The sequence below is a fragment of the Triturus cristatus genome, chromosome 1_2 (genome assembly GCF_964204655.1).
Source record: "Triturus cristatus chromosome 1_2, aTriCri1.1, whole genome shotgun sequence".
Lineage (NCBI taxonomy): Eukaryota > Metazoa > Chordata > Amphibia > Caudata > Salamandridae > Triturus > Triturus cristatus.
The window spans coordinates 463225304-463252945 of NC_140580.1; positions in this window are offsets into that span (position 1 = coordinate 463225304).

Below are 27642 nucleotides of genomic sequence, written 5' to 3' on the forward strand. Positions count from 1 at the left end.
TTGGTGTGATGTGTGGTACAAACAACACAGAAGTTGAGCAGGTCTATACTACCTGCCACTCAAAGTTAAAGGGCGGGATATCAAGTTGTGACTAGAACGAGAGTCTCTCATTCAGCTAGGACAATTTCAACAGAGAAACTGAAGAGATCCGAAAAAATCCCATCATCGACCCCATTGGCCAAACTCATTATCTAGGATAGTGACAGCTACCATCCTCCTAAGCGGCAACAACAGGAAAAAATTCCCTTGCCGTATTAAGGGTTGAGCTGTATGTCTCTCAGTCACTTCAATATGTTGAACAATGTACCAACTGCAGGAGATGGGATAAAGTGTATGAAAGGTAAATTATGTGATCTAAAATTGTCTACCATGCAGCTATCATACTTTTATTAGAGCTACAATGGTGACAAAATTAAAAAGCGTAATTGGCCTTTGACATAATAGGCCACAATACTACCAAGATTGGGGCCCACATTGGGTTGCTGCAAAATTTCTCGGAGCATTATTTTATAAGAAGGGAGGCACCATGTTAGGTAAATAGTTTTTCTTACTGGTGTGTTTATCCATTACCTTCATAGAGCGGTGCTTCACGCCTCGTGCTGCAATAAGTGAGGTGAGGCACACACCCTAGCAGAGCAGGGTAAGTTTTTAATTTCTTATGAGTGTTGCACGATCGTGATGGCGTCAAATTTTGGGTGCATTACCTCGGTATTAAGCAATTGTGAATGTTAAAAGTTGTGCTAGTCATAATTTCGCTGACAAACTGTACCAATAACTTTTATTGTTTCTTTTTAGGTGACAACGCTCCTGTGTTCGTATCTAAGGATTAACAGGAATTGTATGATCACTTTTCTCTTGTTTTTCACGTTTTTCTCATAGTGTATAGATGTCTACTTATGGTCCTGACGAATGCCCGATCTAGTATGGTCAGTTGGGCAGAAACATGTTGGCCTGCTTTTTAGTAATCTTGGTAGTATCGTGGCCTATTATGTCAAAGGCCAATTACGCTTTTTAATTTTGTCACCATTGTAGCTCTAATAAAAGTATGATAGCTGCATGGTAGACAATTTTAGATCACATAATTTACCTTTCATACACTTTATCCCATCTCCTGCAGTTGGTACATTGTTCAACATATTGAAGTGACTGAGAGACATACAGCTCAACCCTTAATACGGCAAGGGAATTTTTTCCTTTTGTTGCCGCTTAGGAGGATGGTAGCTGTCACTATCCAGATGATGAGTTTGGCCAATGGGGTCGATGATGGGATTTTTTCGGATCTCTGCAGTTTCTCTGTTGAAATTGTCCTAGCTGAATGAGAGACTCTCGTTCTAGTCACAACTTGATATCCGCCCTTTAACTTTGAGTGGCAGGTAGTATAGACCTGTTCAACTTCTGTGTTGTTTGTACTGGTATATTGTGGGGATAAAGTTGAACTATAGGTCTCTAAATATCCGTCCCCTGGACCCTTATTTAAAACTGTGTTGTGATGTGTGGTACACCACATCTATCTTGCAGTAGGCAGAAAACAGAGCAGGAAGTGAAAATGGTTCAAACTACGTAATGAACCATTTTAAAAGTACAATTTTTGACAATCAGCAATTTGCATGATAATAAGTTATAAGTCAAAAAATATTTGCCTATAGAGGTTTAAAAATTGCAATGGAGGTTTGTGGATAAATGGATGAAAAGAAATGTTTAAAATATGAATACTGCTTGTTAGAGTACCAGTTTAGTGCCACTTATTGTAGGTAACATTAGAGGTATTAAAATGATGGTTATTTAAATGTTGCTCCTTTGATGCAATCTATTATTATTTTCACATACCAGAATTTTCTTTGACAGACCCAAGATAAATTTAACTAATTTAGATAAGATAATAGGAAGCCTCACCAAGCCTGTTTGAAGCTTGTTGAAAGGATGATGATTGGCTGCTTCGATCTTCCCTAAAGGGAGACATATAATATGCTGTAATCTTTGGCATCAACACACAAATTAATGCCGAAAACTGAGCGAATGCCTTATAGATCCTGTGTTTATCAGGATACTGAAAGTCTGTGCAGTAGTTCACACATTTGAAAGTGAGTGTTGATGCTATCTCATATTTTGAAAGTTGATTTGAATTATGGCTGGAGACAGGTATATCTAATAATTCTATTTCTTTAGTAAATATTAGCCTCTCTTCCACTGGGATGTAACATTAATTTTTAAATTGCTAACTATGGCTTTGAAACAGCTACAAATTCATTCTTGGACACTGTAATATTTATTGAGATCTCAATTTCCTTGTGAAGTCAGATTTTTAATACATATTGAGAAAAAGGTGCTTTTAGTAAGGTACCTTTTTCCCACTTAGCTACTCTGTGGACTGATTTGCATTAGCCTCCAGCTGCAGTACTGTGATTAATCAAATCCTGAATAAAGTATGAAAAGTTCTCCCTGTGCAGACAAAATTGCCTTGAGGTGGAGCGGTGTTAGTGTTCTTCTAGCAGGATAACCATTTGGACTGTGCCCAGGAACTTTATCAATTTCAAAGAACCCTCCCCTGTCACAGGCAAAAGGTATCTGACACATAGGAATGCTCCATTCTTTATTCCCTGAGTCAGGCAGGCTCCAATCCTAGTGGGGGAGGAGCTGCCCAATATTTGGTTTGAAGTGACCACATAGTAGGCTTTGATCATTTCCCTGGCCATACTTCTAGGTTGGTCACACATGCTCTACACATCTAGATTTAGGCTGGGAGAGAGACAGTGGGATTGTTTGCCATAGGGCACATTAGACATGCTGCAAAAGTGGGCGGGGTTCCCCGGGAATGTTTTTCCTATTGTTTAGGGAGAGACCAGGAGTCACCCCCAACCAGAGGCTAGTGCCAGGGATAAAGATGACACCCCTGGGCACCCTCTTCAGAACACAACTGGACCTGGACAATAGAAGGACTGCATCTGCCTTTGAGACCTGTGAGGAGAACCCTAGGACTGGAACTGCTTCTGATTGTACCTAGTACAAAGAAGTTCACTGCAAGGGCCAGGTGGTTGACATCATGTTAAACCACAGGAACACAAGAACTGCAGAGATCAAACTTGCCTGATAGAGCTCAGCTGACCAGGCTCCACTGGCCCTTCCCAGGCCCTGCTGGCAGCTTCTGTTGGAGTGAGTTTTTATCTTACATCTGAGTATTGTTCCTCAGGTCCAGGAACACATGGCCAGTGTCCTACATATATGGGACTTAAAAACCTTTTTCCACTTTTTGCCCGGAGTACAGACAAGGGACAGGGACCAACCAGCCAGCGGATCCTCAGTGGACTCATCGTCAGTGGGTCTGACTTTGCCTTAGCTCCTGCTACATTCTTCTTCACAGCAGCAATTCAGATTCAGCTGGCCTGGCACTGACCAGCATCCAACAAAGTTGAATCCTCTTCAGCAACAGCATGCAGCCTTGTCCCAGTGTAAATCAGACTTCCAGAAAAGAGTCTAAGTCGAAAGTTAGAAATCTTCACAGCCCCAGGGCTTAGAGTATCAGAACAACAGTGATGGCTTCCCGGGTGCGAAGTCTGGACTTTTCCAGCTCTGAGCTTTTCTCACCTTCTCCGACGATTTTACTGAGGCTTCTTCCTTCAAGAGCCCATTGTCAACAATTCAGTCTTTGTTTCCACCCTGTTGCCTTGCCCGGCTGAGGACTCTCCATTCTTGAAAATGTTCTAAGTGTGACTGTAAGATTTCTACAGGGACAAATCCATCCTATGTATCTGATCCATGCTCCATCGCAACCAGGCCTTTAACCTTATCCTGTGGTCAATTACCCTTATTAACGCTTTGCCCTTCTTGGCACTAATTTTAATTTATCTCCTGTTCCAAATCTTGGAATTTCATCATTTTAGTATAATTTTTATTGTGTTGTGTTTTTTACGTTTTAACTGTTTTGGTACTTCTAATGTCTTCACACATTTTCTTAATTCAAGCTTGTCTGCTCTGGGCCATAGCTACCCAGGGCTGAGCTCAGATTTAATTATTGAAACCTTGAATGGACCTAACAAGATTAGTGATGTTGTAACTTGTGGTGGACTACCATCCACCCCAATTATTAATCAACTTTCTCACAATATGTATTTCCATATATTCAGGGAAAATTCTGGAACATTTTACATTGTTATATAATGTATAATAAATGGGTGACTCACAATTGGTTCAAGTTGCAGTATGATTCTAGGCATTGTACTAAAGATGTTTGCCATTCTGCTCATTTCAGGAGTATATGTAGGGTACTTTTATATACTACAGAGGGTTGTCCACAGGGCTTGGTTATGATTCAGAAATTTCAAATTTATCCTGAATGAAAACATTTTTCACTTTTTTTTTAAATAAAAAGAGTTTGTTGATTTATCTTTGGAATCACATCAGATCTGTATTTCACTAAGAAATTTATCTATAACCTTCTGATAAACCAACCCCATTTCTGCAGCAAAAACACTAAGGGGCAGATTTACAAGAAAGAGACTCTGTAGAGATGCGTCATTTTCCCTGTGCCATTATGCAAAACCCTTGCATCACCATGGATGCACCGTATTTACAATACGGTACACCTTGGTGCAAGGATTGACAGATGCGTCAGATATTCTGACACATCTGTTTACCCAAAAGTGACGCATTGCTGGAGTTGCTCATGAAAGTGACGCAACTCCAGCAATGCGTCACAACAGAGAGGTGAGTCCCATTTAAGAAGCCCTTCATCATTCCTTACGCCTGGTCTGAGCAGGCGTAGGGATTTTGACGCAGCGAAGGCATAGAGTGATGCAGTGAAATGATGTACATTTCACTGCGTCAGTTCTACATGGCTTTTTGCGTGGGACCCCCCACCCTGCATACATTATACCTGACCCAGGAATAATGTGACGCAGGGCTTTACAACGTGACGCATCTCCCTAGATGCGTCACGTTGTAAATGGGCCGCATTTTTACGCCGCTGCTGCGTCACAAAAGTGACGCAACGGCAGCGCAAAAGTGACGCAAGGGGCTTGTAAATCTGCCCCTAATTCTTTTTCTTTTTTTTTAGCAAGAAAAATAGACAGGCATTACACTAAATACATACATTTCAAATAGAGATTCAAGTATAAGGCAAGTAAAAACAGATCTAAAAAAACACATAATCATCAAATTAATTGAACTACAAATACCCTAAACATATTCCACATAGCAGCAATATCGATAACCCTTTCTTTTTTTTAAATCACATAATGCCGTGATACATTAGCAAAAATATTGACAATAAATATGCGTAAAACAAACACTAAGATCTAACAAGGTGCATTACCCTCTTGTACCCAGGTCAGAAGTTTGGCAAACAACTCTACAGCATATACCTCTTTTGTCTAATTTACATAATTGCTACATTTTACATTGAGAAAGATACAGAAGAATATTCTGCCCACGTAGCGTTAAATCTATGAGGTGGCCCTACCCTCCTTGCATATGCCTCCTCAAACTGATAGGTCTGGGCCAGCTTAGTAAGCCACTGACTTAAATGTCAGCACCTTTGATGATTTCCAAATCTGCAGTATCTTCCTGGCTACCGCTATTGCAATACAAATGAAATACTGCCAGTATTTTGTTAGCTGGAGCCCCATGTGCTAGAAGCCAAACAGACCAAATGACGTTGATGGAGGGATATCTATTGCCATGCACTGACTAATAATCTTAAAAATCTCAACCCAAAAATACTGTAGGCTAGGGCATGAAAACAATGTATGTAACCAACCACCCATTCCCTTCATCTTACATCTAAAACATTGATCCGGAGTTGATGGGAACATTTTGTGAAGACTATGAGAAGTGTAATATGCCAAACATCTAGATAGAAAAGCCATTCTCATAAAGTTGGATGCTCTTAGGGCTTTGTGCCCAATCTCACACAACTGTTCCTATTCTTTAATATTAAACCTGCATGCCGGTACATTATGTGCTTTGAAAAATAGCTGGGTGCAGGATGCTATTGTGGCTATCACCTAATACCTTGTTTTCTTAGGTAATTTTGTTTTCCCAAGTTAAACAGGTAAATTAATTGCGCTTTCTTTTACCATATGGTTTAAATGAAAAATATCGTATTTTGATGGTATTGCTGCGAATTGTATTGACTGATTAACCAAAGATGCCTGGTAATACGTTGGAAATAATGCTACTGCTAGCCCCCGTGCACTGTGTCTAATTGAAGGGTGGAGAGTTTTACCCGAGCTTGTTTTTTTGTCCATATAAACTCACAAATAACTTTATCTAATTCCCTAAAGTATGAGTTCGGCACGCTCAGAGGGAGGTTCAGAAACAAAAATACAAACAAGGGGAGTATTGACATTTTAACTAATGACACTCAGCAGTAACGTCCAGCTCACTAATACCCTTTTTACCTTTGTAAGGGTATTCCCACAGTTTAGGCGGAACAGCTGCATAAAATCATTTGTTACATATAGACCTAAATATCTTATGAGGCGTTGTGGTGAAGTCTGTAGCCCTGCTAGTAACTGGGCATCCGCAGAATTAAACAGAAGCAACTCTGGGGCATATTCTCAAGGAGCTATAGCCGAGTTATCGGCACTTTATCGCAGCCAAACTCGAGATAAATTTACCGCCCCATTCACAAGCCGAAGCTAAAAGCCCATATCACCAGTTTTCCGGCGATAGCATCCTCAAAAAACATCGCCACGGATGACCCCGGCAACTATCGCTAATGAGATGCAGAGTAGGCATTCCCCAGCAAAAAGACGCAACAACAGCACTCCACAACATTCTCAACAACCAGCCAGATCGGTGATAAGATAACAAAACAGGCGATAAGGCGCGTTAGCAGCAGAAAACTAACACCTGCTCTGACCTGGTGCAAAGTCGGACAACAACCGGCAACAGCCAATGGAGCACAGCCCATAACCAAACATGAAGACCAACAGATGCCCCTGAGCAACTGAACATGCAGCCCTGAACCCCAATAGGGCAACCACACCCACCGCCACCACCCCAGGACCCCACCACCCACCCCCACCTCCCTTGGACAAAGAGAACACCACGAAACCATGAACCAAATAAATCCCCTGAAGTCGCACAATCACAACACCTAACATACAGGTGCGGCCATAAAAAAGGGAAATCATACATCCGAATCATATAATCCAAATAAAAAACTTTATTGCAGATCAAACAAAAAACAACAATCTCGTAGAGGCACAGCGGGTCTTCTCTGGGCATTCTGTAAGTCACAGCCTGCAAGACAGAAATACAGATAAGAAGGTGTGTCATGCGCCCAGCAAAGTACAGAGAGAGCAAAAGAGAGAGAGAGAGGGGGGAGAGGGGAGAAAGAGAGGGAGAGAGAGGGGGGAGAGAGGGAGAGATAAAGAGAGAGATAGAGGAAGAGGGAAAGGGAGGGAGAGAGAGAGATAGAGGGAGGAGCGAGAGAGAGTGAAAGAGAGGGAGAGAGAGAAAGAGAGAGAGAGGGAGAAAGAAAGAGAGAGAGAGAGAAAGAGAGAGATAGAGGGAAAGAGAGGGAGAAAGAGAGAAAGAGAGAGAGAGGGAGCGAGAAAGAGAGAGAGATAGAGGGAGGGGGAAAGAGAGGGAGAGAGAGAGAGAAAGAGAGAGAGAGGGAGAGAGAAAGAGAGGGAGAGAAAGAGAGGGAGAGAGAGTTCCGCACACTGCAGACCCAGGCCTCACTGCTCACCTGCAGCCACCGGTGTGACTCCAACCACGTGCCAGTACATACTGCAGTCCCGCAGGTACCTCATCTGAAACAGTTGCCAGAGACATGAATGGCAGATTCCATACAGTAGCACACGCCATCCGCGCTTGCCCACCCCTGCGCACACAGCATGCTGCACCCCATCCCCTCCCGCCGCGCAGCAGTGATTGCCCGCCCCTGTGCAACCAGGCCTCCATGCTCACCTTCTGCCACCGGTGTGTCTCCAAGAGGCCCCACCACGTGCCGGTGGGAGCCCCAAGTCCGTGGCCCGCAACCATGGCACCCTCCACATCATGGAGCCCGCACCGCGGGCCACCAGGTCACACACTTGATTCTGGGTCTTGATTTAGCTATGGCAGAGAACATATCAGTGCACCCGGCCTCATCGCAGGCTGCACACCCACTCAGCACTAGAGGTGCCACTAACTCTGTGAACTGCGAGGCGACGCCACATGGCGGTAGGCCCGCACTGCCCGCTGACTCAGGCCTACACTGCGGTCCAGCAGGGCTCACCCCAATGTCACCATTCCGGACCGCTTGGCTGGCACATCATCGCAGGCTGCACACCCGCTCAGCACTTACGGTGCCCCTACCTCAGTGCACCAAAAGACACCGTCCCGTGGTGGTGTGCCTGTTCCTGGCGCAGTGTATCCGGTGCCACCAAATCTGTGCACCGCAAGCCATGGACCCTTTATGATTGAGTCCCATGTGTGGACGCCATCATGTCACCCCGGCACTGTGCAATGTACTGTGGCAGGGCCCTAGGCCCTCAGGGAGAAAGGATACCCACATGGAGAAACCCAGTGACAGAGTGGAAATGGCATCCAGCACGTGCATCAGGTCCTTTTTATTGGCAGGGTCACATGTCCTGTGATGCCGGTGCTGACTGGGTGTGGTGTGGGTGTGAACCAGCCGTGAGGGAGTGGCTGTGGCATGCTGACAACTAGTCCTGTGGGCAGCGGATCCCTCCAGGGAAGACCTGGGACATGTAGCGTTGTCATCCCCCCCTGTGTGCATAAGCCGAGTGGGATGGCCTGGCGTATGCCAGTTCAGCATAAGGGTGTGAACAATAACCCCGGGGCTCTGGGCATGCTTATGTTCTGGGCTGGACAGGGAAGTGACTAATGAGTGTGTCTCCGTTCTAGTGTCGGCGCCACCCGGAACGCAATCGGCAATGTGTCATCCTCTGACCCAAGTCCCACAACATGAGCAACATGGACGTAAAGGGGAATCATTGACCTTGCATTCATCCATACCTCCACACTTGCAAGATCATAGACATGACACATCGGTGTGACAATGATTGTTTAATGCACATTCAATGGAGTGTCGTAGCTGGAGCAATACAGGGCCATGCAAACCCCACGCCACATTGACAGCCTGTGGAGGGCCAGCCAGAGTGCTTCAGGGAATGACATGTACATCAGAAGTGGAGGAGTCCAGTCCGCAGTCTGATAGCTGTGTCATTGGTGACGAATCAGGATATGACAGTCCATGTCGAGGTCCAAGTTGAGTGTCTCGTTGCAAAGTGCATTGGGGGACAGTGGAAGGTGATCATGCAGAGGGCAGAACCAAGCAGAAACAGGCCATATGGCGGATATAGATGCTACTCCTTCCTTCTGACCACGAGGGCAGATTCATCCGCATCTTCGTCCTCTGCTGTTTCAGGTGCCTCACATGTGGGTGGTGGTGTTCTGTCTCCAGCACTGTGTGGCACTGACACATCAGGGGCCGGGGAAATGGATGGAGTGGTGGCAGCAGCATGCATCAGCGCCAGGCCTTGTGGCAGCAATGCCATGAGGAGGGTCTTTGTGGCATTGAGGGACCTAGCTACCTCTTGCTCGTGTGCAGCCGTGGCATCCGATTGTTCCGCATGTGTCCACTCCATGTTCTCCATAAGCCTCTGCATGAGTCCAAACTCCCGTGTGAGCTCGCTGGAACCACTCTAACTAGACAGTCGTTCTTGTCGCAGAGTCAGGACTCTGGCGATGTCGGCCATGGTTCGTTGGAGGGCATGGAGTGGACTGTGGGTGTCCGTTAGGGACTGTGAGTGGTCCCTGATGGGACTTAGACACCCACGTATGTCGTCTAGTTTGTCTGCCATGCGATCGCACCCCACCTGCACCTTTTAAGTCAGCATCTCCTGGCACCCCAACACACGGCGTTGGAAGGCCATGTGTTTCATCGTGGGTGTCCTGGGAGTCATCCGTGGTGGTGGGTGCTGCCTGCTGTGTGTACTGTTCAGGGGGTGGGTTCTCCTTGTAGCAGCTGGGCTGCCCTGCTCCTGGAAGTGGACTGCGGAGTCTCTCCACAAGCTGTTGGAGGATGTCGGAGTCAAAGGTGTCGTGGTCCTCTATGTCATCAGAGAAGAGAGGTTGGGACTGCTCTGCAGGAGGTGTTGAGTTTCCCTCTGCAATGTGAAGGGGAGAGGCAATTTAACATTGTGTTCACATGTATGATGTCGCTTTGTACATGTTTACATTTAGACTGCATGACAGTGTACATTGTGACTGTTTGTGGGGAGCTGCCTATATGGCGCGGGACAATGGACATTATGACAAAATCACGGATGTGTGTTTGTCCTTGTACATTTTTCACATTACTGTATCCACACCGAAGATTGACTATCAGCCTCTAATTCTCCTATTTGTGATGTATTCCGCTGTTACGGATAAGGAAAACATTCCTTTTATTGTTTAACCCTCACACACCCTATTGGTGTCATGCTTCATCATCGGGTTCACCCGGACTCCTAAAGGTCCGGGTGGGCTCAACCATCTTTCAGGGAGCTCTTAGGAGATATATGGCCAGGGGGGTTAAAGATTAAAAATCCTATTGCTTCCCCAGGTATCCCTTTATTCGCGGGGATGCAATGGATATTAAAAAAAGGAAATATTGGTTCTTTTTTGGAGTTTTATGGTCCTAAGACCCTAAAGGCTAGCCAACATGTTTATGCCCATTTGTAATGCCAAAAAATGGTCCAGGGCTTTCGTCAGGGCTTGAAAAAAAGAATGTTCCCTCCCTGGAAAAAAGGAGTTGACCTATAGTTTAGATTCTTAGAAGGTACAGATAGCTGTACCCTTCATTATCTTCAAAAAGCCAAAAGGTTTTTGACAATAATCACAAAATATTCTTTGTATTAGATTCCATCACAATAAGGAGAATAATTATCCTCCTACCTTCTTTATTTGTAAAAATTCCACCTATTTTAGAGAAAAGAGAAAAGAAAAAACAAGAGAAAAAAAAGGAACATAAAGACTAGACATTGAACTTCAATTATAGTCATAAAGTGAAGCATCAATTCATGTTAGAGCGCACTTTTCAGAGTCATTCGTGGTTGATCTCAATTCTCAACTCAAGTGAATCAAACTTATTCAAACCACCCAATTCGGGTATTGTGCACCTCCTCATATTATAGCAAGAATTAAGTAAGAAATTCAAAAGTCATAATCATCATGAACATTATTCTTTGGTTTTTTTTTATTCTCTCATTTCTTCTTTTTTTTTTTTTCTTCTTTTTTTTTTTTTTTTTTTTTTTTTTTGTCCTCATATGCCACCAAGGTTATAGATGCGCAATCAATCGGATTACAAGCAATATGCTGACACAGTTCGAACCAACTGGGAGGGATAGTCATGGAGCCGGGACCTCATCCCACAGCAGAAAAGCTTGACATACCAGGGACCGCCGTACCATAACCTCAGAAGTTCAGCTGGGGTGCCACCCAAGTGCTGAAAGAAGGGAATCAAAGTACCGCTTATGCCAAGCAGTTGTAAATATGGCTTAATCATTGGACCTGGGGGAAAAAAAAAAAAAAAAACCCAGAGTCTCACTGATCCCATTTAAGAAGATGCCAAAATGATCTTTTGGCTGGATTCCCAGCTCTAGCCAAATCCAACTTAGAAACCTGCAGGGTAGAGGCATACCAATCGTTGATAGAGGGAGGTAAAGGATCCTTCCACTTTCTGCATATCTCCCTTCTAGCCAGTAGTATAGTGTAAAATACTAGCTTCTTTGCTGAGCTGGAGACCCCCTCTAAGACTCCGAAGATCACCAACTGAGGATGTACAGTTATTCTGGAGTCTATTGAGGACGACAGGATCTTACAGATGGCTTCCCAAAACTGAGACAGAAGGGGGCAATCATAAAACATGTGGATGTCAGAGGCTGCTAGGAGACCACATCTAGCGCACCCCACCATATTCCCCTGAGTGAATTTAGAAAGTCGAAGGGGGGAATAATATGCTCTGTGGATAGTGAAGATGTGGTTCCTACGCAACCACGCCGGTTTCACCACATCCCACAGCAGTCTACAAGATGTTCTCCAGACCTCATGCAATTCCGTATTACTTAATATGTCAGCCCCCCAAAGTTCCTGTGGAAGATTAAATAGTCCGTCCATCTCATCCAAAATCAGATTGTACCAGGACGAGATCTCCTTCTTAGCAGGGGGTCTATCAATTAGCAGAGTAATAAGAGTACTATAGCCCCCCACTGGGAATTTATTTTTACGAGAGGGCTGTACAGAATAGGAACGAAACCAGCTAGCCATCTGCAGATATTTTAGCTTAGCAAGGCCAGGGCCAATCTTTCTACTCAAACACTCCCAGGAGAGCAATTCCCCTTCAACAAATAGATCACCCCAGACCTCCACACCTGCCTCTCTAATGGGTGTTGCAAGTGAGTCTCCCAACCAAGATGGATTATCAGGGAGATCCCATAGGGGAGTTCTACTGCTATAGTACCCTATTTTGATAGATTTGGAAACCTGGGCCCAAGTCTTTGCCATACCCAATAGAATTTTCAATTTAATTTTTTTTAAAAACTTGGGATCACCGAATTTCAATAGGAACCCAGACTGACTGACCCCCTCTCCCCTAAGCAGAGTAGTGTAAAGGGATCCCACCCCACATTCCAATGGTTTTTTTAGCAGCACCCTAACATGAGACAACTGGAACACCCAGGCATAGACCTGGATATCGGGTGCGGCCAGCCCCCCCTTTTCCCTGCGCCTCCTTAACTTTTTCCACGCAATTCTTGGAAGATGTTTATTCCAGATAAAGGCATTAATCTCGGCCTGAAATGTTTTAATGTGGTTTGGATCGAAGTAAAGGGGGATAGTATTGAAAAGAAAGGAAATCTTTGGCAAAATAGCCATCTTAACCAAATTAGCCCTTCCTAATAAAGACAGAGGAAGATGGAACCAGGACTGAAGCAACTTACGGCAGTCCTTAGCTACTTTGGAAAAATTGATATCTGCAATTTGATCTATATTTTCCACAATGTCGAGGCCCAGGTATCTCAATTTATTCCCCGGCTGAATACCCGAGATACAGAAGTTCTTGTCCATACCCCATGTCATCATCTCGGTTTTAGAGGCGTTGATCTCATACCCGGACACGACACCAAATTCGGAGGCTAGCTTAAGTATTTTCGGGAGAGCCGTATGGGCATCAGAGGTGAAAATAAGGATATCATCGGCATACAGGGCCACTTTCCTTTCCCAACCCCTGTACGTGAACGCCTTGATGTCAACATTGTTTCTTAAATTTTGAGCGAATGGTTCCACGTAAAGATCGAAAAGAAGTGGGGAAAGTGGGCAGCCCTGTCGCGTACCCCTCGAGATGTTAAAGGGGTCAGACAAGATGCCATTAATCAGTACACAGGCACTTGGATTCTGATACAATAAACTAATAGCCCGGCGAAACCCGGCTCCCACATTGAACTTTGCCAGGGCCTCCGACAGATACGACCAGTTAACTCTGTCGAAGGCCTTGGTGGCATCCAAGGTAAGAACCGCCAGGGAGAGGGACTCCAAAACTGCCAAGTCGATAGCGCCTATTAAATCAAAAGTTAGTTCATATAGCTGTCTCCCCCTAACAAACCCTTTCTGATCCGGGTGTAAGATATTGGGAGCAACCGAGGCTAGTCTATTGGCCAGAATTGAGGCAAAAATTTTATAATCAACATTCAGTATGGAGATTGGCCTATACGAACCACATGCAGTAGGTGATTTCCCTGGTTTTAAGATTACAGTGATCGACGCACTGTCCCAAGATGTCGGGGGCCGACCCCCATCCAGTAGAATATCATTAAACAGTAGTACCAAGAAGGAGACAAGTTCCTGCTCCAGGGCTTTATAAATTTCAGCCGGTAGACCGTCAGTACCTGACGCCTTCCCTTTTTTGGCATTATGTATGGCCTTGATGACTTCCTCCTCCGAGATTACACTATATAACCTCTCACTTTGCTCCTCAGAGAGCACTGGAAGTGTGATCTTACTAAGCCAGTCTTTAATTCTGACCGAGCTGATGTTCTTATCCTCACAGTAGATATTTTGAAAAAAATCCCTGAAGGCGGATCTAATATCTTCATCCCGGGAGAGAGGGAAGCCATTGACATTAATCACCTCGATGTTGTTACGAACTTGGTCTGTTTTGGATTTCCATGCCAATAGCTTCCCTGCTCCCTCTCCATACTGAAAATGAGCAAGCTTACTGGCCTCCCATCTCTCTTGTATTCGCTGATTTAAGACGGAAGCGAGGTGGCCTTTTAAAGAAATTAACCTTCCAGACAAAAGAGAGCGATCTTCTACTGTAGTGGAATCAGCGTCTAGTTCTAACTGAGTCTTAGCTATGTCTGCTTCCACCGATGTCACAGCTTCTTTGTATTGCCTCCTCCTATATACCATTTTGTTTGTGATAAGACCTCTAACAAAAGCTTTAAGAGAATCCCACACCACTCCGATGCTTGTCGATCCTACATTTGTTGTTAAAAAGTGACTCACCTCAGACTTTAAAAAAAGAACATCATCCGGGTGAGAAAGTAAGGAGCGATCAAAAGACCAACTTCTAGCTGGCAAATTTTGCATCGAAATAAGCTCCATACTTACTGCCGAGTGGTCTGATAAATGTGACGGGAGGTATTTAACATCTTTAACAGAATCTACTAAGGTATGGCTCACTAATACAAAGTCTATTCTGGATTGGTGGCGGTATTTTTGGTTTCTAAAAGAGAAACCCAGCTGTTCACCTGCCCTCAACCTCCAAATATCCACATAACCGTACTGCTTCATTTCACTAAGCAAAAAGGATCTGGATTTTGATGGGACTCGAGATCGACTATTACGTGATTTATCAAGCGTGGGGTCTAAGACGATATTAAAATCGCCTGCAAAAATTACAGGCTCTGGGAGGGACATAAGGTGAGAAAAAATTGCCTCCAAAGATGACGGATCGTCCTGGTTAGGACCATAATACCCCACAATAGTAAACTGATTACCCAAAATAGCCATGTAGGCAATCACCCATCTACCCGCTGGGTCAACCTTAAAATCTAACACTTTAGCCCTGAGTTGTTTTTTGAAGATAATTGATACTCCTCTACAAGTCAAGGACTGAGAAGTAGAAATTGAAAAGTCGATCCACTTATTCTCCTTAACTAACGCATCCATTTCGTCTTGGACCAGATGCGTCTCTTGCAGGATGATCAGCTGTGCCTCAGAATCCCGAAGATATTGAAGTATCTTCCTTGCCCTAGATTTAGTACGGAGGCCATTTACGTTCCAGGATATTATTTTTAAATTAGCCATTTGTCTTCAATGCCTCTCAACTCCCCCCAGAGACTTGGGACATCACCTGTATGACCTAAGCTACTGTCTAATAGATGCATATCTGAAATTATCCTACACCCAGTGGAATACAAAGATGCACAAGGTTGGCACATGAGGAATTTTATAAGACTTTTTACCCCGTGACCCCTATACCCCCCCACCCCCCCCTCCCACCCATGGAGAACCCTTGGTGTATCCAACCGGAACAAATCCAGTAGATAGCACCCCCATCTCAGGCTCCCGTGACCCACCCTTGACGCTAAAAACCAATCCCCCTTCAAAAAGTGATCTAATTACTCACATGTTCTAACAAAATGTGTGAAATGTGTGAATGCGGTATATGTACCTGGGAGTTTGTAAATACAGCAAGGATAGAACAAGAAGAGGAGAAAGGAGAGGAGAAGAAGAGAAAACCGAATAAAATTTCCTGTCCTACACCAAAGATATATATATAAAAAAATATATATATTTTTTTTTTCCCTTTTCCTTCCACCAATCCTCTTTTTTTTTTTTTTTTTTTCCTTTTCCATTCCCAGTCTCCCCCATTCCCCCTCTCTCTCCCCCGTGGTAGCTGTGTTGTAGCATGTACTACCTCAACAAATAAGAAAAAATGTGAAAAGAAAAAAAACTAAATTCAATATCTACAAACTATTAATATGTTTTAACACTCAGGGGGCCATTTACTATTTGATTTGTATTTTTACACAAGGTACATATCAACCAGCTGCTTTATTGCCCAACTCTAAAAGGAGCTCGTCAGCGGCTTGCACCGACCTAATGTTAAACATCTTATTGTTGAACATCACCTTCAGGGCTGCAGGGAACACTAGCTGAGCCGTTGCCCCCAATTTTCGAAAAGCCTCAAGCCGCCTTCCAAACTCCCACTGCTTCTCTAACGTGACCCTAGAAAGGTCAGATCTAATAAGGAAAGTAAATCCTTTTCCAAGGAGGGATTTTTGTTTTAGGGCTAAGTTGAGGATCTGTTCTTTGAGTGCATAGGTATGGAAATTAACCAAGATTTTACGAGGTTTAGATCTTTGTGGGTTTCTCCTGAACGGATCTCTATGGACCCTTTGGATGTCGATGGTCAGTTCCTCTAGAGAATTATCGAGACATAATGACTCCTTTAAAAGTTGCACCACAAAGTTTTTAACATCGGAACCCTCGGAGCCTTCAGGCACATTAAGTATGCGTATAATGGCTCTCCTGGAATTGTTTTCCAATAATTCCATCCTATCAAGTAGAGCCTGATCCTCTTTTCGCAGATTGACGATGTCTTCCTTAGCTTTGTCCAAATAGATAGACATTGCAGCAACCTTATCTTCTAGCTCCCCTGTCCTAGATGTTAACCCATCGATCTTTTTGTCTAAGGACTCACAGTAGCTCCGAATGTCCGCCTGATTAGCAGAAGACTCTTCAAACCCCTTCTTAATATCGCGGGACAGGGTTGAGAACATTGCCAAAATAGAAGCCGCAGAGATTACACCCCCTGTATCTAAATCCACTGGGGGTATCGGGTCGGGACTAGCGGAATCTCCTGCCCCCCCTACTTCACTTGTGTTACCATGGCATCCCCCCTCCGGAAACTGAGTTTTGAGAGTCTCAACTGAGTCACTGGTCTCTAAATCTGGCTGAAACAAGTCCGCCTCAGACAAAACACATTCAGAAGTAAGCTTAGGGCCAGAGTCTCCACCAGAAGGGGCACCAGAGACAGAAAGACAGCTGATAGCTGGAGCTCCCATAACACCTAGGGTACTCGGGCGGGCATACCTTTAGCACCAGTATCCATTGCCGTCGAGAAGGAAGACATGCCCTGAGCTTCCGTCAAACGAAGCACCTGTGGTACGACTTTAAAATATGAGCGCAAAGACGGGGTTATCCTCGAGTTCAAATCAGGTGGCACACTTGAATCCCTTTGATGTTTAGCTTTGCCTCTAACCCCGCTTAATCTTGTACCCTTCGATTTCACTTCCACAGACAAATAAGATGAGGCTTTCTTACCTTCAGAGGATGAGGGTCCGCCGTGTACCAAATCAGCCAGATTTACCTGTGAGGTAGGAGCAGGCTTCTTCCACTGTACCTTTACGGGCTTACCTCTTCTACGTGAGCCTCTGCCTTTAGACGACTGCTGCTGTGGCTGCTGTAGCGGCTGTGGACACTTTTTAGCTAACTCCTCCGGGAGCTCCCCCCCCTCTTCTCCACTCTCCACGTTCTTCGCGCCCGCCGGGCAGTCAACCCCCCCTTTACCCTCCACCGCACCTCGAGAAATGTATTTGAGCTTCTGAGCCTGGGATGAAATATTACATGCAGCAAGTGACAAACATCGCGCCTTCCTCCCACGGCGCAGCTCCAGGGCGGCTACGGACCACAATCCTAATTTTAGAACAGCTGGCAATGCATATTGATTGGGGGGGGCAACATCCTCTACCCCCGCTGTACTGCCGCTGCCTCCACCGCAAAACTTGCTTCCTGCGGTCATAGAGAGGGAAAGCAGCCCGGCTACCCCGCCTACCCCGCCTACACCCAGCGGAGCCGGAGCCGGAATCCAGGTAAGAGCGTTAGATCACAAACAGTTCGAGATTCCTCCCAACACTCGCTTTTCGTTTAGAAAATGAACCCGGTTAGGAATCCTTCACTCCGGATTACGGGGGAACATTTTAGACGCGCATTTACAAGCGTTTACAAGCGTCTAAGCAGAGCACATCAGGAGCCTGATTCCGGAGCGCTGCAGCGATCAGCCGACCGCCGCCATGTTCTCCAACAGCATTAAGCAAGAGCGCCGGCCCACTGAATGGTTCCAAAGTTATTGTACTCCCATTTTGTGCACATCACATTCGACATTGTTGACCAGCTTTTTCTCATACCGGTGTTGTTATTTGCAATGTTCATATATGCATCGCCAAACTGTATTGTTTCATTCGCAATTAAAATCAAACTCAAACATACATTTCACACACATGCAAATATGTTATTCTCTTACCCAACTTGGGCAAAATCCGCGTGTCTCAGGGGGAGGATGAGTGGTTATTTGATAGTGTACTAATGATAAAGTAAGATCAAAAAATAGTATACACATCGTAATGTTGTTAGAGTCTCAAAAGAAAAAGTGGCTCCCCTTCTCATATGCATAGGTGCGGTCTTCCCCACTTACTAGTTTACACATCCCGCTCTCGGGTATACCTGTGTACCAGCTTCTTCCCTCGGCTCTCGTGTCTAAGCCCATTGAACTCGCGCCATAAGTACTAGGGGATGCCGGTAAAGCGCTCTGCAATTAGACCGAGGACGCGTGTCAATTCGCGTCACTTCCGGTGCGCCTGAGCAAAGCGTATTGGGATATGTAGTTCCAAGTCCCTTTTTGTGTCTGTCAAACCCTGATTGTGTGTGTGATTTATAATAGACTAATCTGTCATTTATACCATATCTTATTTGGAAGTTTGGAGAACTTTGTGAAAGATATTAAATTCACAATACAAAGAAACAATAATACGCACCATAAACGTTCAGTCACTTTTCAAGAAAAAACCATATAAGTTCCCCTTTGGTTCGTGACTATAAATTCAGAATTAATTATAGTTGGGGGAAACCATATTGCATGCAAAACATACTATAAAAACACTCTTTGTTTGTTTGAGTATATAGCGATACCAACTTTTTTAACGATACCAACATTTTTAGAGAGGTCAATTTCGCATTGTAAATAAGGACCTAGTGCCTTGCCAGATTTACTCAAAATTAATGTACTTCTCATTTTTTGACATTTTTTGACACGGAACCTGGTACTTTGATGTTCTTAAATATTTACTACAGTAAAAATAGCGTATTTAATCTCATTCACTGTGTATATTACCAGTTATACTTATTTTACAGCATTCCAGGATAATGAGTCGTTCAGACCCTGTTTGTCTGTGCCCATTCTGTATACCCATCTTTGTTCTCGTTCGAATAATCTTTTCGTTATATTTGGACCATCATTTACTTTCTCTATTATTGTCCATTCCAGATCTTTTTCAGAGTGTTTCAAATCAATGCCACATAGTGTGCTGTTAATTTTGTGGCCACTATTCCACGTCTGATTGTACTTCTGTTGTTTTCCGATACGGAGTTTTATCTTTCGTGAAGTCATCCCGACATATTTCAACTTACACGGGCATGTGATTACGTAAACAACGTTGTTCGAGTTGCAATTAGTGTGGTGTCTTTGTTCCCATTTCTCTTTTAAGCCCAAGTCAATGTTCTTTGAGTGTTTTGTGAAAGGGCACACCGCACAGTTTCCACAGGGGAAATGTCCTTTTACCGGTGAACTATTCCACAGTGTCAGTTGTGTGTCTGTGATTGATTCACTGTTATCTGTGTGAACTAAAGTATTTCTTATACTTCTGTTTCTGAACGAGAACATTGGTTTTTCAAAGTTCAAACTGTTTGAAGTCAGAATCCGCCAGTTATTCTGTTTAATTCTCTTCACAGAGTTAGAGGATGAGTTATATGTGGTAACACAGATGATAGCTGTATTTGCTTCTTTGATATTAGTTTGTAATTGTACCTCACGCGGGGTGTTTCATGACCTTTTCCTTGCCTGCTCAACCATTTTTTTGGCATACCCTTTGTTTAATAATTTAGAGGATAGAATCTCTGCCTCATTATTGTAATCCTGTAGGCTAGTACAATTTCTACGTATCCTCAGATATTGGCCTATAGGAAGATTTTCTCTTAGAGAGCGAGGATGTGCACTGTTGAAATGTAAAAGATTATTGCGGTCAGTTGGTTTTTTATAGAGGGAGCTCTCTAGTTTCCCATTTATGGCAATGATGTTGATGTCCAGAAATGAAACTCTCATGTTATTGGTACCGGTAAACTTGAGAAACGGATTGATATTATTTATCCATGTCATGAAGTCTTTTATACTTCTGTCATCTCCATGCCAGATGACAAAAATGTCATCTATATACCGGAGCCATTTACGTACTTTGTCAACAAATGGGTTGTTATTCCATATATGGTTTTCTTCTATGTATCCCATATAGAGACAGGCTATACTAGGGGCAAAGGTACTCCCCATCGAAGTTTCGTGTACCTGTAAGAATAATTCATCCTCAAATCGAAAGAAGTTTTCTGTAAGAGCAAGCCTTATTAGGTCCATAATAAATTTCACTGGTGCATTCCATGGCCAGACAGTCTGGTTCAGTGTAGCCTGTATTATCTGTATACTCTCCTCTTGAGGTATGCTTGTATACAGTGCTTCCACATCTAGGCAAAGCATGGTTTCCACAGATGGGTCATGCTGTATATCTGTCAGGATACTGAGAAGATGTTTTGTATCTCTGACATAAGATCTTAGATTTGGGACCAGAGGTTGTAAGAAAAAATCGGCAAATTGTGAGAGTGGTTCTAATAATGATCCTATGCCCGATACAATTGGTCTTCCTGGTTCACCCTTGTGAATTTTTGGGATAGTGTAAAAAATTGATGTTCTTGGTTCCTTTTAGTTTAGAAAATCATTCTCATTTTTAGAGATCCATTCTCTCTCAAATGCATTCTTCGTCATCTGCATGATTGTTTTTTGTAGTCTTTGGGTAGGATCTCGTTGGATTTTTCTATAGTGCCGAACATCTGAAAGGAGGGAGGTACACGCAAACCTATAAGCATTCATGCTTTGTACGACTATGGCTCCCCCCTTATCTGCAGGTTTTATAATTAGGTCTTTTCGCTTGCCCAGAGATTCCAACGCTTTTCGTTCCACCCCACTTAGATTATTGAATGTATTGAAGTGTGGTTCCAATATTTCAATCTCTTTCCTGACTGCTTGATCGAATGTCAAGATTTCTGGTGGTATCAGTGATACAGGGGGTTGAAAATTGGATTTTTCACGCAGGGTCGTGTAGCCAATAGTCTTTTCTTGTGGTGGTTGTTTTTCAAAAAAGGCTGTTAGACAAATTTTCCTGAAAAATTCTCCAAGTTCACAGTGTATCTTAAATTTATCAATGTGTGTAGTTGGGACAAAGCCCAATCCTTTGTTCAGTACCTTCAATTCTGTTGTCGTTAGTATCTCCTCTGTGAGGTTGACCACCAGGTCTACTTTGAGCTTGGACCTGCCACCTGGTCTTTTGTCTGGCTCCTTGGGTTCATTCATTTGTCTTCTTCCCATTGGACATTCCGAATTCGATTTCCGCGTCTTCCTCTTCTGTCTCTTCTCCCGCCCCGTCCTAAAAAATATTGTTGGTTCTGGTTAGGCTGGTAGAAGGGCATTCCAAAGAATTGGGGAGGTGGTGGTCCTTGAAACGCTGCAGGGTGATATCCTCCTTGCCATGGAAAGGGTTGTGGGTGGTGTCCTTGGTTGTATCCCCCTCTTCTTTGTCTCCGTTTTCTCCCTTGCAAGCTTTTATTGAAATTATCACTAGACCACTCATCTGGATCAGAATATGATGTCTCCGACTCACTTACATTAGATGAACCAGTGTCCCCTTCTGTTTGTTTCTTGTAATCGTCGGGTATATATGGGTACACCTTTTCATGAGAGAATTTTTTCAGATCCTTCTGTAATTTGTCTATCTTACTCTGCATAAGGAACTCTTTATGTTTAGCGATCTCCTTGTTCACCTCGTCTAATTTCTTCTTATATACTGTGATTTTTATTTGAGTCTTCAAAGTATCTTCACTTGTCTTGATGTTAATAAGAAGTGCTTCTGATAATCTTTTTGCTGTGTTTATAATGAATATGGTGGACATGTTGCGGATTGTGCCATATCGTTGTAGATGTTGATGTGCTCTGCATGTAATGTGTGTGTGCCGCATTTGATTTGGCTGCCCCTTACATGCGGTGTGCCTCTGACTTCTGTGCTTATACAGTGCTGAGATGTTGCATACTTGGATGCATTGGTCTCTTGGTGGGAGTTGGGGGTCCGGGGCCTGGTTTGTCAGCAGATGTGCTATGCTTACTTGTGCATGTGTGCCATTGTGCCCATCTCTCCCGTCCCCCCAGTCCCTGGTCGTTACTTACCCTGTTGCTGTTGTGTCTGGTCATGTAGAGCAGTGTCTGGGCCCCCGACTCCTGCCACCGTTCCCCACTGATGTCTGTGGACACCTTTTCCACCATCTCGTTTAGCTCCTCCTGTGGCGCTGGGCTCCCACCTCCAGTCTGCATTGCTGTCTTCGGGTTGTTTGTGAGTTTCTGCTTGGTTTTGTGTTTGACATCATTCCAGCGCCTCTTGTCCTCTTCCATTGACCTCTTCAGCACTCCGACTGCATTCACCTTGTCCACAATGGTCTGCCATATTCCATTTTTGTTTCCCAGTGACACAGTAGAGGTGATGAACAGTAGTTGATGGTGTTCTATCACCTCCATTATCAGGATCCTGTTTTCCTGCTGACTAAACCTTTTCTTCCTACTCTTCTTCTCCTTACCCTTCCCTGACCCGAGGTCCCAGGCTGGTCCTCCGGGGGGCTTGTGGGGTTGTGGTTGTCCTCTGCACTTGTTCTGGCTGCCTCCATTGTGCTTCGCTGTTGTTTGGCTTTTGCATGTGTTTTTTTTTCCAACTTTCGTATTGCATCTTCCCGCATGTCGCGTGGGGATTGCAGGCCTGTGGCTGGTTTTTGTTGATTTCTGTATCGCGATTTGCGTCATTGCCGCTTTTTTCGCTTTGGTGTTTCTCATTTTTGCGGTGGCACGTTGATTTTAACGTGTTCATTTGTCGCGTTGTGGTGGGTCTATCGCATGCTGCCGCTATGTTGGGAATATCACGTTAACACAGTGTTATTTTCCCACGATAGACTGCAATGTGAAGAGTTGCGTTAAGCTACTTTTGCGGTAGTTTTCATGCGTTCTTGAGAATATCCCCCTCTGTTTTAGACTGATTGACTTTGTAACCACTTAGGCCTGCAAGGGCCTGAATTTCCGCAAGTGCTTCCTGTATATTTGCACTTTTGACCTTGAGATATAGGATTACATCATCAGCAAAAAGGTACATATTTGTCATACCTCATTATGGGGCCTAGGATTGATGTATTAGAATGGATTTTGACCGCAAGTGGCTCAATAAAGAGAGAGAGAGCAGAAGTGGGGATAATGGGCATTCCGGACAAGTGCCACACCTGATTTCAACCTCTCTTGCCAGTTCCGCATTATTAATTATCTTTGCTTTGGCCCCCTTGTATACTTCCTTTAGCATTTCTATTGATTGAGATGGAAAGCCAAACTTCCCTAAAATAAAAAAGTGGGCCTGCCAGTCGACAAGGTTAAACACTTTTTCTGCATCCCTCATTTAGATTGCAGCCTTGTTGACTGAAAAATATTCAATAGCCTGAGTCAAAAAGAAAGTATTGGCAGCCTGGCAGGAATCCTGTTTGGTCAACATGGACCACTTGTAGCACACCGGGAGCAATCATATTCCCCAAATTTTCATAAATACCTTATAATCTGAGTTAAATAAATTTATTGGGCGATATGAATTAGGGTCACTTGGATTTGTATATTTTTTTTAGAATACTAATCATAACTGACTACTTTAATCTTTTGGAGATAGGGATCATGTCGATAATTTGGTTAGACAGGAAGATTAGCTAAAAACATCTTGTACATTTCCACAGGAATACCATCATTCTTACATGACTTGGCACTAGCCATGCCTTTTAGTGTTTCAGCCAGTTCTATAAGCTTGATGGGCTTATTCAAGTCTTCGATATTATCCCTAGTGATTTCTGGTAGCTGGAATGTGCTGAATTAACATTCTAAATGCTGTTGGTCTATTACCTGTACTTTGGCATAAATTTGTTTAAAATGAAGAAGAAATATTTCTGATATCCTGTCTTTATCTTCCACCATACTTGCAGTACTAGGGTCTCTTATTTGTGTAATTATTTGCCTATTCTGCTGAGTTTTATTAGACCATGCTAAATATTTGTCTACATACTGGCTTTCTTAATACACTTTCTGTTGGCATGCCTTAACCCCTGTAATCTTTTCTACAATAAAATGTTTCTTAGTTGGTCCTTCACTGTCACCAATTCTTGCTGCAGTGCCTCATCACCATAGTCACTTGGGGGCATATCAGCAACAACCGGCGATAATTATTGCTAAGTGCACTTAGCGCTAGGATAATTATCGCCGGCTAGCGTGGATTTTTATCGCTGAGATAGCGTGCTATTAGCAACGCTTATCTCAAAAGCGATAAAAATCCTAGCGCTAACTGCCTAACGTGAGATTATCGCTGGAAACCCAGCAATAATCTCACGAAATGTGGCGTAAGCTTGTTGATTGGGCCTCACAAACTTAGCCATGATATCCACCTTTTATAGGATATCATGGCTATGTCAGTCCTGAAGCAGGCATAAGGAAAGTAGCGATAACAGGGGTTAGCACTACTTTTCTTCCCGGTATGCTTCATGGCGTGGGGCTTGATGATAGGAGAAATGTCGCTTAGCGACATTTCTCCTGTCATGTCAGGTCAGAAATGTCCCCTTTGCATCTCATTAGAGATGCAAAGATGGGCATTAGGAATTCCTGCGCTAACGCAAGGTTTCACACGATAGCGTGAGCTTGCAAATTAGGCGATAAAATTCTCGCCGCTTTTCGGCCGAAAACAGCCGCAAAAGCGGCGATAATTTTCTATCACCACGTTGTAGATATGCCCCTTGATATTGCCAAATTAAGTTCATTCTTATCCCGTTCTACTGTGCTCTGTAAATTTTCTATCTTCTGCGCCCTCTGCTTATGGACCCTAGCTTTATAGGAGATAACCTGACCCCAGAAAGAGACCTTGAAAGCTTCCCACATCATAAACCTTGGAGCCGTATTAATATTATCCTTAAAAAACAGCTGTATAAAGTAATGCTTTTCTTCAATCCAAAATTGATCCATAGACAGGGATGTTGCCATCTGGCAATTTTTTTCGATATGCTGGTAATATTATGACTAGGTAGTGATCAGAAAACAAGTTGGTATTAATCTCCGAACCTCCTCTTTGTAAACGCTGTTCCACCAAATAAAAATCCATACGTGAAGCTTTTTTTCTAACCTTGCAGAATAGCATGTAAACTGGGAGAGGCCCAGGTGATCTGATCGCCATGAATCTATTAAGGCAAAATCTTCCTTCATAATCTTCATCAATTTCAAGGTCTTTGTACTTAATTGTTGCTTAGTCTTCTTTGAAATATTTATTCCTAGATCTTGTAAAAAATTGAAATTCCCCCCATAACTACAGGACCTTGTGCATTTGTTAACAGATCATGAATCTGCTCTAAAGCTTTAACATTGTCATAAATTGACCAGTAGTAGTTCAAGAAAATATGGAGGACCCCAACAACTTTACCCTCAATCTAAATCCATCTGGCTTTCTCATCCTGAATCACCTCCCTCAACTGCCAGTCCAGCGTATTTGAAAGCAGGATACCATCTCCCTGAACATCCATTTTGGCCGAAGCAAAATATGTTTGAGAAAATTTCCTTGCCAATGACAGTTTGGGAGAGGTAGACTTAAAATGCATTTCATGTAGAAATAGTACCTCAGGAGAAAAAGATCCCAACCATTTTAGTAGTGCCCCACTTCTGTGTGCATTTAAAAGGCCATTAACATTACAGGAGATTATCTTCATCCTTTGGGTCATTCCTTCAGTTTGATCATACCACCGATGGTTGTAAATAAACCCATTTCTCCCCTTTCTTTTTCTCTTTGATATAACCTTCCAGCCATTTGTTACCTGGGCTTGATACGTAAACCTACTTTCCACCATTACCATACTTAGCAACTCACCCCACCTTTCCTCATGCTCTTATACCTTACCCCTTCCCAAACTGCACTCATCTTGCTCTTTTTTATCTGCATACCCCTGCTACCAATCCCCTTCCAGCCCCCCACCCTTGACCCATCTGAAGAGGGGATTAGCCCCTGACTCCCTTCTTTATACCTCCCAATACATTTGCGCCTTGACCTAGCACCTGCCCACACGCTTTTGCTCCCACCGCCTCTGTTATGTTTAAATAACTCTTTTCAACATCACCAAAACAGACATAAAGTGCTTACAGTTTGGATAAAAAGAGCTTGTGCACAAAGTGACTCCTACTTTTACCCCAGCCAGCTGGATGATACCAATCAGTGCATTGACTTTTGCCCTACGCCATAAACCGTTGCTATTTAGATGATTAAGAACATTCTTCAAGTGCTAAAATTGACAGTGCTGTACATTTCTCGCATCATTCTACAACTCTCCTTACTCTAAATAAGACCCATATTACATACATTAATCCATGAAGAATCCTGGTAACACCTATTTTGAATATACAGCTATGGTAACCAGCCAGCAATAGAAGCAATCCTACCTGAAAAGTGTAACATGAAAAGTGCTTGGAGATTACCATAACAGCTTATTACAGTCTACAACTAATTACAGTCTATAAGCTGGTCCTAAAGTGCGACCGTAACAAGATGACCCAATTTGGGTCTGTATAAAAAGTGCTAATATATAAAAGTGTCAAGTGTATAAAGTGCAAGAATCTAAATGTAACAGATTGCAGGAGTTTGTTAACAGAATAGACTTTGTATACCATACCCAAAGCCTTAGAGCTGAATCTGGCATGAGACAAAGCGAATAGTGTTTATCCTTCTGTCCGCAACTCCCATTATTAACCAGAATATCTATAGCCTATTCCCCTTTCCTACAGTAAACCTTTATTTTCTCTTAATATCGCATTTTCTATTCAACTGACCTACCTAACTTCTTAACACTAGCCTTTACTTGCTTGAACTACGTTTTGTAATACATCATGAGCGTCCTTGAGAGTAACACATAGATGGAATTGGCCTTTGAATAGAACTTTCAATTTAGATCTTTGAATGATCGACTCCTGCGCTCCTGCACTCTTAAACTGGCCAATCAGCCCTACAAACTTTCTTTGCCTGCGTGTTGCAAGTCGCGACATATCAGAGAATACTCTCACTCTTGACCCATCAGTTAGCAAAATATCCTTTTTCTGAATTGCCTTACTGAGAATGGCTTCTCGTATACGAAAATCTGAAAAGTTTACAATCATTTTCCTTGGATACTTGGCCCCCACTGGACGTTGTGCTGGGACCTTGTTTGCCCTCATTATAGTAAGATCTTCTGGTGAATTCTGAAGTATGTGTTTTTTAATCATTGTTTCCATATATAACAAAGAGTTAGTCTGGCCATTTATACATTCATTATCCTCTGGAATACCTGTAAAGTGGAGATTAGATCGTCTTGCATAGTTCTACATTTCATCAATTTTCAATTGTGAGGCCTGTCATTTTTTCCCAAGAGTAGCAATCACAGTATCAGCTCAATGAGTGGTCCTCCATATCTGACACTTGT